This window comes from Boleophthalmus pectinirostris, unplaced genomic scaffold (genome assembly GCF_026225935.1).
Source record: "Boleophthalmus pectinirostris isolate CB_2022bp ecotype Guang Dong unplaced genomic scaffold, ASM2622593v1 HiC_scaffold_22, whole genome shotgun sequence".
Taxonomy (NCBI): domain Eukaryota; kingdom Metazoa; phylum Chordata; class Actinopteri; order Gobiiformes; family Gobiidae; genus Boleophthalmus; species Boleophthalmus pectinirostris.
The window spans coordinates 40,473,332-40,490,831 of record NW_026571190.1 but is presented as its reverse complement, the minus strand read 5'-3'; positions in this window follow the sequence as shown (position 1 = coordinate 40,490,831).

The following is a 17,500-nucleotide window of genomic DNA, read 5'->3' as shown; positions in this document are numbered from 1 at the left end:
AAACCAGAAATAAAACCAGGACTAAACCAGGACTAAACCAGGACTAAACCAGGACCAGGTCTAAACCAGGTCAAAACCAGGATTAAACCAAGACTAAACCAGGACTAAACCAGGACTAAACCAGAACTAAACCAGGACTAAACCAGGAAAACCAGGACTAAACCAGGACTCTAAACCAGGACCAAAAGGTCTAAACCAGGACTAAACCAGGTAAACTAAACCAGAGAAATAAACCAGGTCTAAACCAGAGGAGGACTAAACCAAGGACTAAACCAGGATTAAACCAACCAGGACTAAACCAGGTCTAAACCAGGACTAAACCAGGACTTAAACCAGGACTAAACCAGGTCTAAACCAGGATTAAACCAAAACCAGGCTAAACCAGGACTAAACCAGGTCTAAACCAGGACTAAACCAGGACTAAACCAGGTCTAAACGAGAAATAAACCAGGTCTAAACCAGGTTTAACCGAGGAGGACTAAACAAGGACTAAAACAAAAGTAAAGTGGGGTCAGACAAGAACCAAGCCAGGTCTAAACTAGGTCTAAACCAGGACTAACGTGTCGTTCAGTTGATTTAAACGGGTTTTGGTTCTGTTTTCCTCTCGGTGGAGGCAGGACGACGGCGCCACCTGCAGTCCCGCTTCCTCAGGACAGTGTCCCGGGTGTGTGAGAGTAAAAAAGACCCTCGTCCCGGTTTATCGTCCCGTGGGCTCGTTTCCGTATTTCAATTGCCTTTTTAATCCAGCGACGATGTTTATTTTCCTCCGTCCCAGTCCAGAATGTGTTTCTTTACGAACACGGCGCCGAAACCTGTTTAAATCAAAACTGTCAGGTCTGAAAAAACAAATCCTTGGTCTAAAAAAAGAACCTAATAACATAAATGATCAGAATTAACCTCGTTGGTCGGGTCTAAACTCATTTTGGCATTTTTTACTTTGTTGTTTTAACCCAAACCTCGTGACTATTTCCCAGTTTGTAGTGATTTATTTCTTTCTCTCATCTGAAAACGATCCTCCTCCTCCTCTAACGCCGCGGCTGTGTTAAAAATGACTCTTGTGTTTGTTGGATTCAGCACATTTCTAACCCACTTTACCCGCGCGTCCATACGTCTCACCTGAACCGGGCTCGTAATGACTCCTCCTCTTCATCATTTTCAGCTTCATTTGTTCCACATCGGAGCCAAAACCAGGACACAGGCGACGAAGAACAAACACACACAGATCGATAATGTGTGTGAAGATTAAAGGTCTTATATAAGTGTTTCTCAAAGACTGGGGCGCGGTCCACAGGTGGGTCAAAAGAGATTTTTTTTGGGTCGCCTTGTCAGTGAAATCCGGTGAAATCCACGAAGTATCAACTTTATATTTTGCAATTATTCTACCTGTTTTAAGTCTGTAAAACCTCAGCACAAACTTTATACACTTTTCTCCGACAGGATCGACAGGTGCAACCCTTTTTACTTCCTTCTTTAAACTTATCGCTGCTGTCGTCCTTTTGTTATTTTCCTCCTTCTTTATGTAACGAACTGAAGATTCATTTATTCTGTAATGGAGCCGACAGCGCAGAGTCCTGCACCCGCGCAGGACAGGACCGCACCTGCCCGTTAACCCGAGATTATATCAAACTTTTGCGCTGCCTACGACTCAGACTGAACCAGGACTAAACCAAGACTAAAACAGGACTAATCCAAGACTAAAACAGGAGTAACCCAGGCCTAAACCTGGATTAAACCAAGACTAAACCAGGATTAAACCAGGACTGAACCAGGACTAACCCAGGACTAAACCAGAACTAAACCTGGATTAAACCAGGACTAAACCAGGACTAAACCAAGACTAAACCAGACTGAAACCAGGATAAACCAGGACTAAACCAAGACTAAACCAGGATTAAACCAGGACTGAACCAGGACTAAACCAAGACTAAACCAGGATTAAACCAGGACTGAACCAGGGTTTAAACAGGACTAAACCATTTTCAACCCGGTCTGGTCCTGGTCTCGTTCCGGTCTGGTCCCAGACCTGGTTTAGTCCTGGTTTAGTCTTGGTTTAATCCAGGTTTAGTCCTGGTTTAGTCCTGGTTTAGTCTGGTTAGTCCTGGTTTAGTCCTGGTTTAGTCCTGGTTTAGTCCTGGTTTAGTCCTGGTTTAGTCCTGGTTTAGTCCTGGTTCAGTCCGGCGTTGCAGTTTAAGTCACGTTCGGTCATTATCCGATTTTTCCATTTTTCATTTAAGCACAAAATCGAAAACTGAAAAAACAAATCATTATCTGTTTTTTTCATTCTGGCTTTGGAGACAAATAATGAAGAAAATATTTTTTTTGTTTTCTTATTTTTGGTTTTTGAAAAACGAATGAACGAATGACACACAGATTATATACATACATCTCCGAGCACCTCCCCCACTCCCCACTTTTTTGGCAGCACTGATTACTGTTTTTCATTGTTTAAAACACTGAGCGCACTTAAAATCCCTTCATTTTCTAAAAAGTATGTTTCTCCTATGTAGGATTTATTGCATGATTTGCATTGGATTTCGTAGATGGGACACGTCACCACCACCACCGCTGACAGTTCTGAAGATGCAGCAGCAGCCGAAACATGTCAACAAGGTAAATACACTTTACTGCATTGTCTTTAAAAAGAACCTAAGAAGTTAAAGTGCATATGGGTCCAGTCAAGTGGTAACGGAGGGAAACAGGAGCAGATTTTTGACATTCAAATGTCTCTTATTCAGAAACTAGAGGGACTATTGAAATAAGTAAAGTATCAGAATGTAGGAAAGAGTTACACTCCAACAGGGTCAAGTTAAACCTGTGAGATTCTTTCAAGTTGTTGACAAAAATTTTTAAAAACTCATGTTGGTAACGGAGGGAATGAAATATGCAGCACTTTTTGGTCAATAAATCCAAACAGTGATAACTCTTGGTTCTCACTTCCATATCCTTAACAAACTGGTTTGAATATTTGCTTCATATAGTTTTCTACCATATGGGACAAGATTAGGTTGAAAAACCTCTGACTTTTTGACTCATGAGATTTTTTATTAAGAAAGGTCATGGTAACGGAGGGAAAAGTAACGGAGGGAAAATTGTGCAAACAAGTAGAAGGTGCAGGATTTTACATCATTTGTCAGTTTTTTCTTCTGAATATTTTAATATTACTTCAAAATGAAAAGAAACTATTTCTATAAAATATGTCAGTCCTTCCAAGCAAATTTTTATCATTTTAAATATATTATTTTTTAAATCCTGTCCCTTCATCAACAGTTCAAAGATGGAATAACACAAGATATGATGAAATACATCCATTTATTTACATGATTTTCGGGTCTTTGAAATTTGGGAAATAATTTTTGTTCCATGTTTCATACATGGTCTGTTTAAAACATATGGAACTTTAGAACCAAAAATGGTACAGAAAAAAGGTCAACAGTTTCATAAACTAGAGAACATATGTATCTGTTCAATACATTTTTATATCAGGTACATTAACTTTTGTAGTATCATGTCTGTTGTAGTTTCTATTTTTGTATTTTTGTATTTTGTGTCTTCTGTTTTGTTTTGTTTTTTTGTTACATTAAGCAGCTGAAGCGGTCCTGTATTTTGGGTCCTCCCTCTGTTTCTACCTGACACACTCTCACTTATTTGTTAAAAATCTAACTCCTGAACACGACCACGAACTGATCACAGCCTCCTGAAAATGTGCTCTTTAAATCCATTTTGTGGTTTCATTTTGAGTTTTCAGACGATCTTACACCTTTTTTGACAATGTTTACTGTGTGTGCGTTGTGTCACCGAGGCAGCTGCTGAACATTCCACCATAGACATCCATGTAGAACCCCCCCCCCAACGTGATGAAGCCTGAGTTCAAAAGTGACTTCCAGCGTGTTATTTCAGACTCGTTTAGAGGAGGAGACGGTTTAACGGCTCGTATCTGAACCGCGCTCGCCCCGGCTCTTTACCCATAATCCATCAGCGGCGGGCGGGAGACGAATGCATCAGGAAGTGCGCTGGCGTGTAAACAGCGCGGTGCGTTCGAGGTAAACGGGAAACGGCGGGGCCTCTTTACGTGGAGTGATGGAGCGGGCGTCCGCCGGGAGCTGAGGTGATGGATGTGCAGAGGTCGGAGGAGACGTTTGTCAAACAGGAGACGACTGCGACGGGCCCGTTTAAAGCTCCAGTGTGGGACTTTACACCGGTGGAGTTGTTGTCACGGTGATGAAATTTCAAACTCGATTTCAAAGCCAAGGAGTAAATTTGATACTCAATACAGAGTGTCAGAGTCTCGTCTTAAGACCCACTTTTAGTCTCTGGTTTTTAACACCGCGTGAGGTGTTGATTTTATTTATTTATTTATTGTTTTTATCGATTTTATTTTTTTTTAGTACTGCTTTTATGTATTGATTTTATTATTTTTGTTCATAGATTTTATTATTATTATTTTGCTTATTGATTCTATTAGTGCAGGCATGTCCAAACTATGGCCCGGGGGTCAAATGCGGCCCTCAGACAAATTTTTCTTGGCCCTGAGGCTTCCAGATGATTTGGCCCAAATGAACTTGCATCAATTAAAAAATGTTTTTTAATGCAAGTTTTTTGAAAATCTACCTTGATAAAGCCAATATTTATTATTCCGTCTGTGTTTTTAAGGATCTTAGCATGAATAAAGTCTCATTCTAATGTGTTAAACATTCAATTATTCCCTGTATTGAGCTCCAGTCTACGGCCCTCGATCGACCCTCTGCTTTGTCTGTGTTTAAATATGTGGCCCTTGATGAAAAAAGTTTGGACACCCCTGTATTAGTGTGTAACCCGCATTTGAGACTTTTATTGTTGCGGGTCAATTCCGCTTCACCCCGATCTCCCCCACTTCCTTTAAGTTGCGGGGTCACAGTGTCACTTCCTCCTCCTCCGCTCTGCTGTGGTCGGGGCGTCGGCAAACAATTTCAATAAACTTGTAACGTACGAATCCTACAACGTCCACAATTAGAGCCTCCATATAGATTTATCCACACCTGGCCGTGTATGGAGAGGAGATCGCGACGCGAAATTCGAAGGTCAGGTTTTTTCTATGGACTGATTGAACTCCAGCTTTGCAGAAACACTCGACTCAACGAGGAAATGAACGATGGCGAGTTTACCCAAAAACCTGAACTCAAATTAACCTGAATCAAACAACTAGACTGTTTTTTTAAATTTTGTTTTGTTATTCCTGTGTTCTGTAAAAATGTATTTTCAATATACTTCACCCAACTTCATATTTATGACTTGTGTCTCTTCATTCACACTCGGGCTCCTCAAAGAACATTCTTCTGATGCTGCTTTTGTGGCCGTAGTCTGCCCCGAGCCCTAACACATTTGCGTTACAAGTGTCCTCATGGTTGAAACATAATTTTGCTGAATGTTTTACATCGCTGTGTGAAGCACTTTGGAAGCTTTGGTTTTGTTTATAAAATGTCCTGTACAAATAAAGTTGGATTGGACTGGATTCTGATACCAGGATAAAAAAACACACTCTTTATTTAAAGCAGAAGTTAGACACACGGAGTTCATTAACAATTTTCGTGTGACGAGAAGAACGTTTGTGTACGTTTGTGTCTTGTTGATAACGTGTAGGTGGATGAATGCACTTTGACCGTTCACACTGAAGTCACATGTCAAAAGATCAGATCAGTTTCAGGAGCACATGTCCAAGTGTCCTGGGTCACATTTGAACAAATCAGATCTGTGTGGTTCAGACTGACATTAAAAGATCAGATACAGGAACATAGGGGCCAAAAAATCAGATTTGGGTCACATCAGGCTGCAGTCTGAACGCAGCCTGATGTGACCGGAATTTGCATCCAGACAGTGGTTTAAAATCAATTTTGTCTGGTTCAAGACATTTTATTATTATTTTTTTTGTTGCGTCTGCCTCGTACTTTCAACCACTTTGGCCCCCGCTTCCCCACGGAACTAAAATAAAAATCATTGTAATTAAATATTCATTATTTATTGAACGAAAAACTAGAAATTCATTGTAAGTAAATGCTCATTATTTATTTTCCACAGTCACAGGAGCCACAACAGAACGATGAAAGAGCCACATTTATGATTTAAACATTAGAATGTGATTTTCAAGATGAATTTCCGTCCTGTCAGTGAGACTTTTTTAGTATCGATACTAGTTTTAGTTTCGATTAAGCTCTGATTTTTATATATATTGCATATTAAATTATTTACTGATTGAAAAATAAAAAGTTCCTGTCACTTTTAATGAAGATGACCCCACTGATCTTAAAGGTCCTAAAACTTAAAGTCGTATTATAATGTTGTTCCCTCCTCAAAAACAGACCTGGAGTTGTATTTTTTTTCATTCACATGTTTGAATAACTCTTTATTATGAGTCTGTCAGCATCTCCAAAGCTCTCTTCCACCTTGTGATGTCATGAAGTGATAGTTTTCAAATGAACAGCTCCTTTTACCTTTAGTTCAGCAGGGATTGGCAGGGTCTAAAATAATCCAAATGTAAAAGTGTGCAGGTGCATGGAGTTTAAAAACACAGTGGAGCACTTTCTGTATCACCACATGACATCACAAGGAGGGACAGAGTGTTTTCAGTTTGAGAAAAGAACGAAATAAGCCAAAATGTGCAGAGTCTGTGTGTTTAAACGTGTGTGAATGAAACAAAACAAAACTCTGGGTCTGTTTGTGACGAGCAGAAAATACCAGAAAATAGAGTAATATGGGCCATTTTGTAATAAGAAATTAAATTATTTAGAATTAAAAGGGTCTAAATCAATATGTTTGGATTATTAATAATTAAAAGAACGGAAATAAAGGGACTTTTACAAAACAGACTGTGTAACTGATGGTCCTGCACTGCCCCCTGCTGCTCTGACACCGTAATGACAACACTTCAGACTCTGGTTTTATCCAAAAAGCCTATTCAAGTAAGAGTTAAATTACTTCAAAATAATATTACTTAAGTAGAAGTACAAAGAAGTGGTCCAAGAAATTAAATAAGAGTAAAAAAGTATTTGGAAAAAGTCAGAGTAACTTAAAGAGTAACTGTAACTTCAGATTTATAATTTGAAGTGAAAGTAATTTGACAAAACCTGAAATAAATCCAAAAATCTGTTGTTTTTCAAGAACAGACACAAAAATGAGACAAATTAAGTCCGACGTGAAGGAGCCGCAACAAACACAAAAATTAAAATCGTTTCATTTTGTCCTGACTTTCGTCTTCCTCACAGTGGGAAGAGGAGGCACAACTTTTACTTGAGTAACAGTACTTCTACTTCAGTACAAATATTACTCAAGGAGGAATAAGTAAGTATGCAGCTAGAAAAGCACAGTTTCTTTAAAAAGTTACTACACACCTTTGGATTTTGGTGAATTATTAATATTTTAATTTAATGACCAGAAAACTTTGAAATAATCACCTGAACAAAACCGGACTGACTGACACTTAGAGCTCAGTAGTACAGAACTTTTTAAAGAAATTGTACTTTTCTAGCAGCATACTTTTACTTCTCTTTAAGTAGAGTTTTTTTTAATTATTATTATTAAAGTAACAGTACTCTTACTTTTCTATTTTTCTGACTTATTTATTTTTATTTCTGCCTTTCAAATGACGTTCCATTCAAATGATAAATCAGATGTTACAGTTACTCTTTAAGTTACTCTGACTTGAGTATTACAAATACTTTATGTCGTACTTGACTCATTTTGGACCACTACTTTGTACTTTTACTTGACTAATATTATTTTGAAGTAATGTTATTATGTCTTGAGAAGCACTTTTCCCAAATTTTTTTTTTTTTTTACTTTTACTTGAATAATTTCATGGGCCACAACTTTGTACTTCTACTTGAGTAATATTATTTTGAAGTAACATTACTCTTATTTAAGTAGTACTTTTCCCATATACTTTTTTTACACTTGAGTCATTTCCTGGGCCACTACTTTGTACTCCTACTTGAGTAATATTATTTTGAAGTAACATTACTCTGTACTTTTCCGAAATCCTTTTTTTAAAATTAGTATTTGAGTAATTTTATGGACCACTACTTTGTACTTTTATTTGAGTAATATTATTTTGAAGTAATGTTACTCTTATTTAAGTAACATTACTTTTATTTAAGTAATGTTACTCTCATGTAAGTAGTATTTTTTTCCCAAATACTTTTTATCTCTTGCTTGAGTACTTTCTTGGGCGAATTCTTCTTGTTGTACTTCTACTTGAGTAATATTATTTTGACATAATGCTATTCTTACTTGAGTCGTACTTTTCCCAAATACATTTTATACTTTTACTTGAGTAATTTTTTGACCACTACTTTGTGCTCCTACTTGAGTAATATTATTTTGAAGTAACATTATTCTGTACTTTTCCGAAATCCTTTTTTTAAATTAGTAATTGAGTAATTTTATGGGCCACTACTTTGTACTTTTACTTGAGTCATATTATTTTGAAGTAACGTTACGCTTATTTAAGTAGTATGTTTCCAAAATACTTTTTATCTTTTGCTTGAGTAATTTTTTGGGCCACTTCTTCTTCTTGTACTTCTACTTGAGTAAAATTATTTTGACGTCATTCTTACTTTAGTCGTACTTTTCCCAAACACTTTTTAAAATTTTTACTTGAGTAATTTTTGGACCACTACTTTGTACTTCTACTTGCATAATAATATTTTGAAGTAACGTTACTCTTATTTAAGCAGTACTTTTCCCAAATACTTTTTTACTCTTGAGTAATTTTTGAACCACTACTTTGTACTTCTACTTGCATAATATTATTTTGAACTAACATTACTCTTATTTAAGTAGTACTTTTCCCAAATACTTTTTTTTACTCCTGAGTAATTTTTTGGACCACTACTTTGTACTTGAAGTAACGTTGCTCTTATTTAAGTAACATTACTTTTATTTAAGTAATGTTTCTCTTATTTGCTTGGGTAATTTCTTGGACCACTTCTTCTTCTTGTACTTCTACTTGAGTAAAATTATTTTGACGTAACGTCATTCTTACTTTAGTCGTACTTTTCCCAAACACTTTTTTTTATTTTTACTTGAGTAATTTTTGGACCACTACTTTGTACTTCTACTTGAGTAAAATTATTTTGAAGTAATGTTACTTTTATTCGAGTAGTACTTTTCCTGAATACTTTTTTATTCATTCTTAAGTTAATTTCTTGGGCCACTACTTTGTACTTCTACTTGAGCAAAATTATTTTGACATAACTTCAGTCGTACTTTTCCCAAATACTTTTTAACTTTTACTTTTGTCATTTTATTTTGAAATAACGTTACTTTTACTTAAGTACAATGTTTGACTACTTTACTACCTCTGTTTATTTATTTATTTATTACAAAAAAACAAACAAACAAAAAATCTTGTTTTTTCTTTGCGTCTGACGTCACCGCCTTGAGGAGCGTGCGTGATGCTAGGCGGCTAACCGAGGAGCTAACGTGGAAAGATGAGACGCCACGCTCCGTCCGGGCCCCGGGCTGCGGCTATTTAAGCCCCGTGAGCTCCGGGACCGAGTGTCGTGACCCGGGACCAGGCGGCGTGACCCACCCGAGCTGTCAGCGCCCACTTTGGACCAGATTCTGAGCTTTTAACCGGTCAGTACGCGCTCCGTGACCCGCCCCGTCACAAACCCACACACGCTGCACTCACCAGGACCAAAACAACAGGTGGAGCTGCACTTTTCACCTATAAAACTTGAAAAAAACACAACAAATCAGCATTAAACTGCACATCTACACTAAAAGAACTGCTTAAAATAGAAAATTAATCAAGATTAACCTTAGCTGACTGTTAAATCTTAGTAGTTAATCCAATCTGACTGGGATTTAACTTGATAGTGAAGTAAAATAGTAAAATAAACTCATGCAAAACTACATTTCAAACAAGATGCAAGCTATTTTAGACTAGACTCGTCATGTAACTATGTCTAAATCTCTCGGTACGATACTATATTTTCACGATATGCATCTGACTGTACGATATTTATTACGATATTTCGTGGACTCGAACAAAAATGGTGAATGTGCTACTTTTTCTTTTTAAAATGCCTTGACAAGACTTTAGTTTTTGTCATAATCCAAAGATCTAACATTTTAAAGTGCTTGTAAAAGGGTGACCAGGTTTTGACACACCCAGTTTTAGATCGCTGATGGGAATAAAATTGTGAAAAGAGCGTGTAAGTGCATTCTTGTGTCAGTCATGAGCTGAGGGAATTCTGTCGCTGCATTTTGTTTCTTTATGGAGATTCGCAAACACGGTTTTCTGTATTTTGGTGAAACAAAAGACAATTTATGCTCCTCTTTATTGTTGACAAGATCAGATTAGTCAAAAATGGTGATAGTCCTGGTTTAGACCTGATGTAGTCCTGGTTTAGATCTATTTAGACCTGGTTTTAGTCCTGGTTTAGATCTAGTTTAGACCTGGTTTTAGTCCTGGTTTAGATCTAGTTTAGACCTGGTTTTAGTCCTGGTTTAGATCTAGTTTAGACCTGGTTTTAGTCCTGGTTTAGATCTATTTAGACCTGGTTTTAGTCCTGGTTTAGATCTAGTTTAGACCTGGTTTTAGTCCTGGTTTAGATCTAGTTTAGACCTGGTTTTAGTCCTGGTTTAGATCTAGTTTAGACCTGGTTTTAGTCCTGGTTTAGATCTAGTTTAGACCTGGTTTTAGTCCTGGTTTAGATCTAGTTTAGACCTGGTTTTAGTCCTGGTTTAGAGTCCTGGTTTAGATCTAGTTTAGACCTGGTTTTAGTCCTGGTTTCTAGTTTTTCCTGGTTTTAGTCCTGGTTTAGATCTAGTTTAGACCTGGTTTTAGTCCTGGTTTAGATCTAGTTTAGACCTGGTTTTAGTCCTGGTTTAGATCTAGTTTAGAAGTTTTCTGAGATCTTTTAGACCTGGTTTTAGTCCTGGTTTAGATTAGATCTGGTTTAGTTTTTAGACCTGGTTTTAGTCCTGGTTTAGATCTAGTTTAGACCTGGTTTTAGTCCTGGTTTAGATCTAGACCTGGTTTTAGTCCTGGTTTAGATCTAGTTTAGACCTGGTTTTAGTCCTGGTTTAGATCTATTTAGACCTCTAGTTTAGACCTGGTTTTAGTCCTGGTTTAGATTTAGACCTGGTTTCTAGTTTAGACCTGGTTTTAGTCCTGGTTTAGATCTAGTTTAGACCTGGTTTTAGTCCTGGTTTAGATCTTTTAGATTAGTCCTGGTTAGTTTAGACTAGTTTAGACCTGGTTTAGTCCTGGTTTAGATCTAGTTTAGACCTGGTTTTAGTCCTGGTTTAGATCTAGTTTAGACCTGGTTTTAGTCCTGGTTTAGATCTAGTTTAGACCTGGTTTTAGTCCTGGTTTTAGATCTAGTTTAGACCTTTTTAGACCTGGTTTTAGTCCTGGTTTAGATCTAGTTTTAGACTGGTTTAGCCTGGTTTAGTAGAAGTCCTGGTTTTAGTTTAGATCTATTTAGACCTGGTTTAGATCTAGTTTAGACCTGGTTTTAGTCCTGGTTTAGAGTTTAGACCTGGTTTTAGTCCTGGTTTAGATCTAGTTTAGACCTGGTTTTAGTCCTGAGTCCTAGATTTTTAGTTTAGACCTGGTTTTAGTCCTGGTTAGATCTAGTTTTAGACCTGTTTGTTTTAGTCCTGGTTTAGATCTAGTTTAGACTGTTTTTAGTCCTGGTTTTATCTAGTTTAGTCCTGTTAGTTTAGAGTCCTGGTTTACTAGTTCCTGTTTTAGTCCTGTTTAGATCTATTTTCCTGGTTTTTAGATCTTTAGACCTGTTTTAGTCCTGGTTTTAGATCTAGTTTAGACCTGGTTTTAGTCCTGGTTTAGATCTAGTTTAGACCTGGTTTAGTCCTGGTTTAGATCTAGTTTAGACCTGGTTTTAGTCCTGGTTTAGATCTATTAGTTTAGACCTGGTTTTAGTCCTGGTTTAGATCTAGTTTAGACCTGGTTTTAGTCCTAGGTTTAGTTAGTAGTCCTGGTTTAGATCTAGTTTAGACCTGGTTTTAGTCCTGTTTAGATTTTAGTCCTGGTTTATCTGGTTTAGTTTAGACCTGGTTTTTAGTCCTGGTTTAGAGATTAGTTTAGACCTGGTTTTAGTCCTGGTTTAGATCTAGTTTAGACTGGTTTAGTCCTGGTTTTAGTCTAGTTTAGATCTGGTTTAGACCTGGGTTTTTAGTCCTGGTTTAGATCTAGTTTAGACCTGGTTTAGTCCTAGGTTTTAGTCCTCTTAGTTTAGACCTGGTTTTAGTCCTGGTTTAGATCTAGTTTAGACCTGGTTTTAGTCCTGGTTTAGATCTAGTTTAGACCTGGTTTAGTCCTTTTAGATCCTGGTTTTAGTCCTGGTTTAGATCTAGTTTAGACCTGGTTTTTAGTCCTGGTTTAGATCTAGTTTAGACCTGGTTTTAGTCCTGGTTTAGATCTAGTTTAGACCTGGTTTTAGTCCTGGTTTAGATCTAGTTTAGACCTGGTTTTAGTCCTGGTTTAGATCTAGTTTAGACCTGGTTTTAGTCCTGGTTTTAGATCTAGTTTAGACCTGGTTTTAGTCCTGGTTTTAGAGATCCTGGTTTAGACCTGGTTTTAGTCCTGGTTTAGTTTTTAGATCTATTAGACCTGGTTTTAGTCAGGTCCTAGATCTAGTTTAGACCTGGTTTTAGTCCTGGTTTAGATCTAGTTTAGACCTGGTTTTAGTCCTGGTTTAGAGTTTAGACCTGGTTTTAGATCTAGTTTAGACCTGGTTTTAGTCCTGGTTTAGATCTAGATTAGTCTTTTAGAGACCTGGTTTTAGTCCTGGTTTAGATCTAGTTTAGACTTTTAGACCTGGTTTTAGATCTAGTTTAGACTTGGTTTTAGTCCTGGTTTAGATCTAGTTTAGACCTGGTTTTAGTCTGGTTTAGATCTGGTTTAGATGGTTTTAGACCTAGGTTTTAGGTTTTTAGTTACCTGGTTTTCCTGGTTTAGATCTAGTTTAGTTTTGTTTTAGTCCTGGTTTAGATCTATTTAGACCTGGTTTTAGTCCTGGTTTAGATCTATTTAGACCTGGTTTTAGTCCTGGTTTAGATCTAGTTTAGACCTGGTTTTAGTCCTGGTTTAGATCTAGTTTAGACCTGGTTTTAGTCCTGGTTTAGATCTAGTTTAGACCTGTTTTTAGACCTGGTTTTAGTCCTGGTTTAGATCTAGTTTAGACCTGGTTTTAGTCCTGGTTTAGATCTAGTTTAGACCTGGTTTTAGTCCTGGTTTAGATCTAGTTTAGACCTGGTTTTAGATCTAGTTTAGACCTGGTTTTAGTCCTGGTTTAGATCTAGTTTAGACCTGGTTTTAGTCCTGGTTTAGATCTAGTTTAGACCTGGTTTTAGTCCTGGTTTAGATCTAGTTTAGACCTGGTTTTAGTCCTGGTTTAGATCTGGTTTAGTCCTGGTTTAGATCTATTTAGACCTGGTTTTAGTCCTGGTTTAGATCTAGTTTAGACCTGGTTTTAGTCCTGGTTTAGATCTAGTTTAGACCTGGTTTTAGTCCTGGTTTAGATCTAGTTTAGACCTGGTTTTAGTCCTGGTTTAGATCTAGTTTAGACCTGGTTTTAGTCCTGGTTTAGTTTAGTCCTGGTTTAGATCTAGTTTAGTTTAGACCTGGTTTTAGTCCTGGTTTAGTAGATCTAGTTTAGACCTGGTTTTAGTCCTGGTTTAGTCCTGGTTTAGATCTAGTTTAGACCTGGTTTTAGTCCTGGTTTAGATCTAGTTTAGACCTGGTTTTAGTCCTGGTTTAGATCTAGTTTAGACCTGTTAGGGTTTTAGTCCTGGTTTAGATCTAGTTTAGACCTGGGTTTAGTCCTGGTTTAGATCTAGTTTAGACCTGGTTTTAGTCCTGGTTTAGATCTATTTAGACCTGGTTTTAGTCCTGGTTTAGATCTAGTTTAGACCTGGTTTTAGTCCTGGTTTAGTCTAGTTTAGACCTGGTTTTAGTCCTGGTTTAGATAGTAGTTTTACCTGGTTTTAGTCCTGGTTTAGATCTAGTTTAGACCTGGTTTAGTCCTGGTTTAGATCTAGTTTAGACCTGGTTTTAGTCCTTTAGATTTAGATCTAGTTTTAGACCTGTTTTAGTCCTGGTTTTAGATCTTTTTAGTTCCTGTTTAGACCTGGTTTTAGTTTTAGTCTGTTTAGTTCTAGTTTAGACCTTTAGGTTTTAGTCCTGGTTTAGATCTAGTTTAGACCTGGTTTTAGTCCTGGTTTAGAGATCTAGTTTAGACTAGTCTGGTTTTTAGTCCTGGTTTAGATCTAGTTTAGACCTGGTTTTAGTCCTGGTTTAGATCTAGTTTAGACCTGTAGTCCTGGTTTAGATCTAGTTTAGACCTGGTTTTTAGTCCTGGTTTAGAGTTTAGACCTGGTTTTAGTCCTGGTTTAGATCTAGTTTAGACCTGGTTTTAGTCCTGGTTTAGATCTGTTTAGTTTTCCTGTTTAGATCTGTTTAGATTAGGTTTTAGTCCTGGTTTAGATCTAGTTTAGACCTGGTTTTAGTCCTGGTTTAGATCTAGTTTAGACCTGGTTTAGTTTTTAGTCCTGGTTTAGATCTAGTTTAGACCTGGTTTTAGTCCTGGTTTAGATCTAGTTTAGACCTGGTTTTTAGTCCTGGTTTAGATCTAGTTTAGATCCTGGTTTAGTCCTGGTTTAGATCTAGTTTAGTGGTTTTAGTCCTGGTTAGGTTCCTGGTTTAGTCCTGGTTTAGAGATCCTGGTTTAGATCTAGTTTAGACCCTGGTTTTAGTCCTGGTTTAGATCTAGTTTAGACCTGGTTTTAGTCCTGGTTTAGATCTAGTTTAGACCTGGTTTTAGTCCTGGTTTAGACCTGGTTTAGTTTCCAACAATGAGTGGAATTACCGAAAAAAAATTAATAAAAATAAAAATAAATAAATAATAATAAAAATAATGTGAAAACAGGAAAATCCCTCTGTGTAATCCATTTATTTCAACAAAGTAACTGTAATCCAATTGTAACTGTACAGTTACGTACTCTGATTACGTAACTCCGGTGCATGTAATCTGTTACTCCCCAACACTGTAAACGAGTACTAGTTGAAGTATCGATTAGGATCAGATTTTCTACTTTTGAAACCTTTTTGCAGACTGTTTTGTGTAGTTTAAATAAGAAGTAAACTATTCCGAGCAAAGTTTTCTCAGTAATCTCTCCAGCGTTTTGTTTTGTCTTTACGTTTGTCGTGGCCCCAGATAAAGATTCATTTATTTGTGTTTGTAAAGTCCGTGTCTTATTCATTGACAGATCGAGTTAACTCTGTGATGTGTTGACCTGTCGCGACCTCACGCTCAAACACTGTGTAACTTTATACACGTGTTCAACTTGTATTTGACGACAAACCGAGACAGATGCTTTTCATTTATTTACTACAACTGTTTTTATTACTACTAGTGTTGTTATGGTACTAAAATGTCAAACTGATGAACCTGAAGCTGCACTGTGTAACTTTCTGGTTGAGGGTCCGTCATCAGCTTTCCGTTTGATACGATTCGATGCGATATATTTAAAATCGATTCGATATGGTCCAATGAAAGTAATGGCTAAATCATGTCTGTGATTCTAAAAGTCTTTGTTAAACCGGTTCTTGTGCAAAGTTCAAATGAAACACAAACATTTTAATCATCAAAACAGTAAAAATGTCAAATGTGTCGCCTAAATAAGTTTCCTTCCTCTAAAGAAGCAACAAAACTGCAGCTGTAACAAAATAATTGAGTAAAATATACCAAAAAATACTCTTGGCGATATATCGATACATCAGCCCACGATATCGAAACTGTATCATCACATTAAACGATACGATATTTTGGTATTTTTGCACAGCCCTTTTTGTATAGAAACTTTGGCAGCTCTTCTTTACAGAGCTTTACTCGTTCACTCCACACTCGTCGGTGTTGAGATACCGTTGTAGCCACTAGGGACGGGCATTTGATGAAATTTTCTTTATCGATCTTCGGAAGAATTAACGATCGATTATCGATTAATCATTCACGTTTTTATATTAAAATGATCATCATTATTATGACTATCTGCACTAATCTGCATAAATAAATTCAACTTTATGACATATAAACCATAACGACTCTAGATCCACATCAGCTGTTTGACATTATAATGTGTTTAATTCAGTTTTGTTCAAATCTCACAGAAACAAAACTTAAAACCACATCACTAATTTACATAAACTAAGTGAAGATAAAACTCCAGCTCTTGTGTCGATGTGGTTTGTGTTGGATTAAAAGACATGACTCAGGTGAATACAGGTCAGTGTGACCAGATTTGTGTTTGTCAAAACCAGGACAGCGTACGGGGGGAGGGGGGCGGGGCCTCGTCATCCACATTGAGCGACTCTCACCTGGAAAAACTTTTTCCACTGGACACAGAAACATATGTGCTGCTTTATCCACTGTGCACATGGACTCACACTTGTCCCAACGCAACGGAAAGTGTGGAATTTCTTCTACAAATCCTGGTTAAATCCACATTTGTGCTTCGGTTCGTTACAGACTGACCCACTGTTTGTGTGTCGCTCCTTCTGATGCAGAGACACATGTACACACCTGTTTGGTCACGACACACACACATACATTCAGTTTGTCAATTAAAATGAACGTAATCGATGAAATTCTTAATGATCAATTATCGATTAATCGACTAATCTTGCCCATCCCTTGTTTAAACCACTTGTGTAAAGTTCATATGAAACACAAACATTTAAATCAGACATGTCAAACTCAGGCCTGGGGGCCAAATTTGCCCCGCGAGATTATTGACCTTGTGATCATATCAAATATAAATTAGAGCTGACCCGCCAGCTACAGATCGACTATAGAGACATTATTTCTTTAAAATATTGTTATTTTATATTCTGCTTGTTCTGGATTCAATGTTTAAGTAAAACTATTGTTATTAAAATAAATGTTTAATAAAAGGTTTAACATTACATGTCTCGAAAGAAAAGAAAACATGCAGATGTTGTTGAAATTTTTCAAGAAATATTTTGTTTGACCCACGACTTCCTTCCTCTAAATAACAAAACTGTAGCTCTAACAAAATAATTAAGTAAAATTTACCAAAAAATATTCTTGGTGATATATCGATACAGCAGCCCATGATATCGAAACTGTATCATCACATTAAACGATACGATATTTCAATATTTTTGCACACCCCTTTTTGTATAGAAACTTTTGCAACTCTTCTTTACAGAGCTTTATTTGTTCACTCCACACTCGTCGGTGTTGAGATACAGTTGTAGTCACGGTCGCCCTGGGGCAGACTGACGGAAACGAGGCTGCCAGTCTGCGCCATCTGCCCCTCCGCCCACCAAAAACACACTCGCTCACTCCACTTTCATACTCGGCAATGTGGGTAAAATGTCTTGCCGAAGGACACAACCACATTTTAATTTTTATTTAATTTTTTTTATTTATTTATTTTTTTCCACTGGTGCCCCCTTGTGGCCCCTGGATGG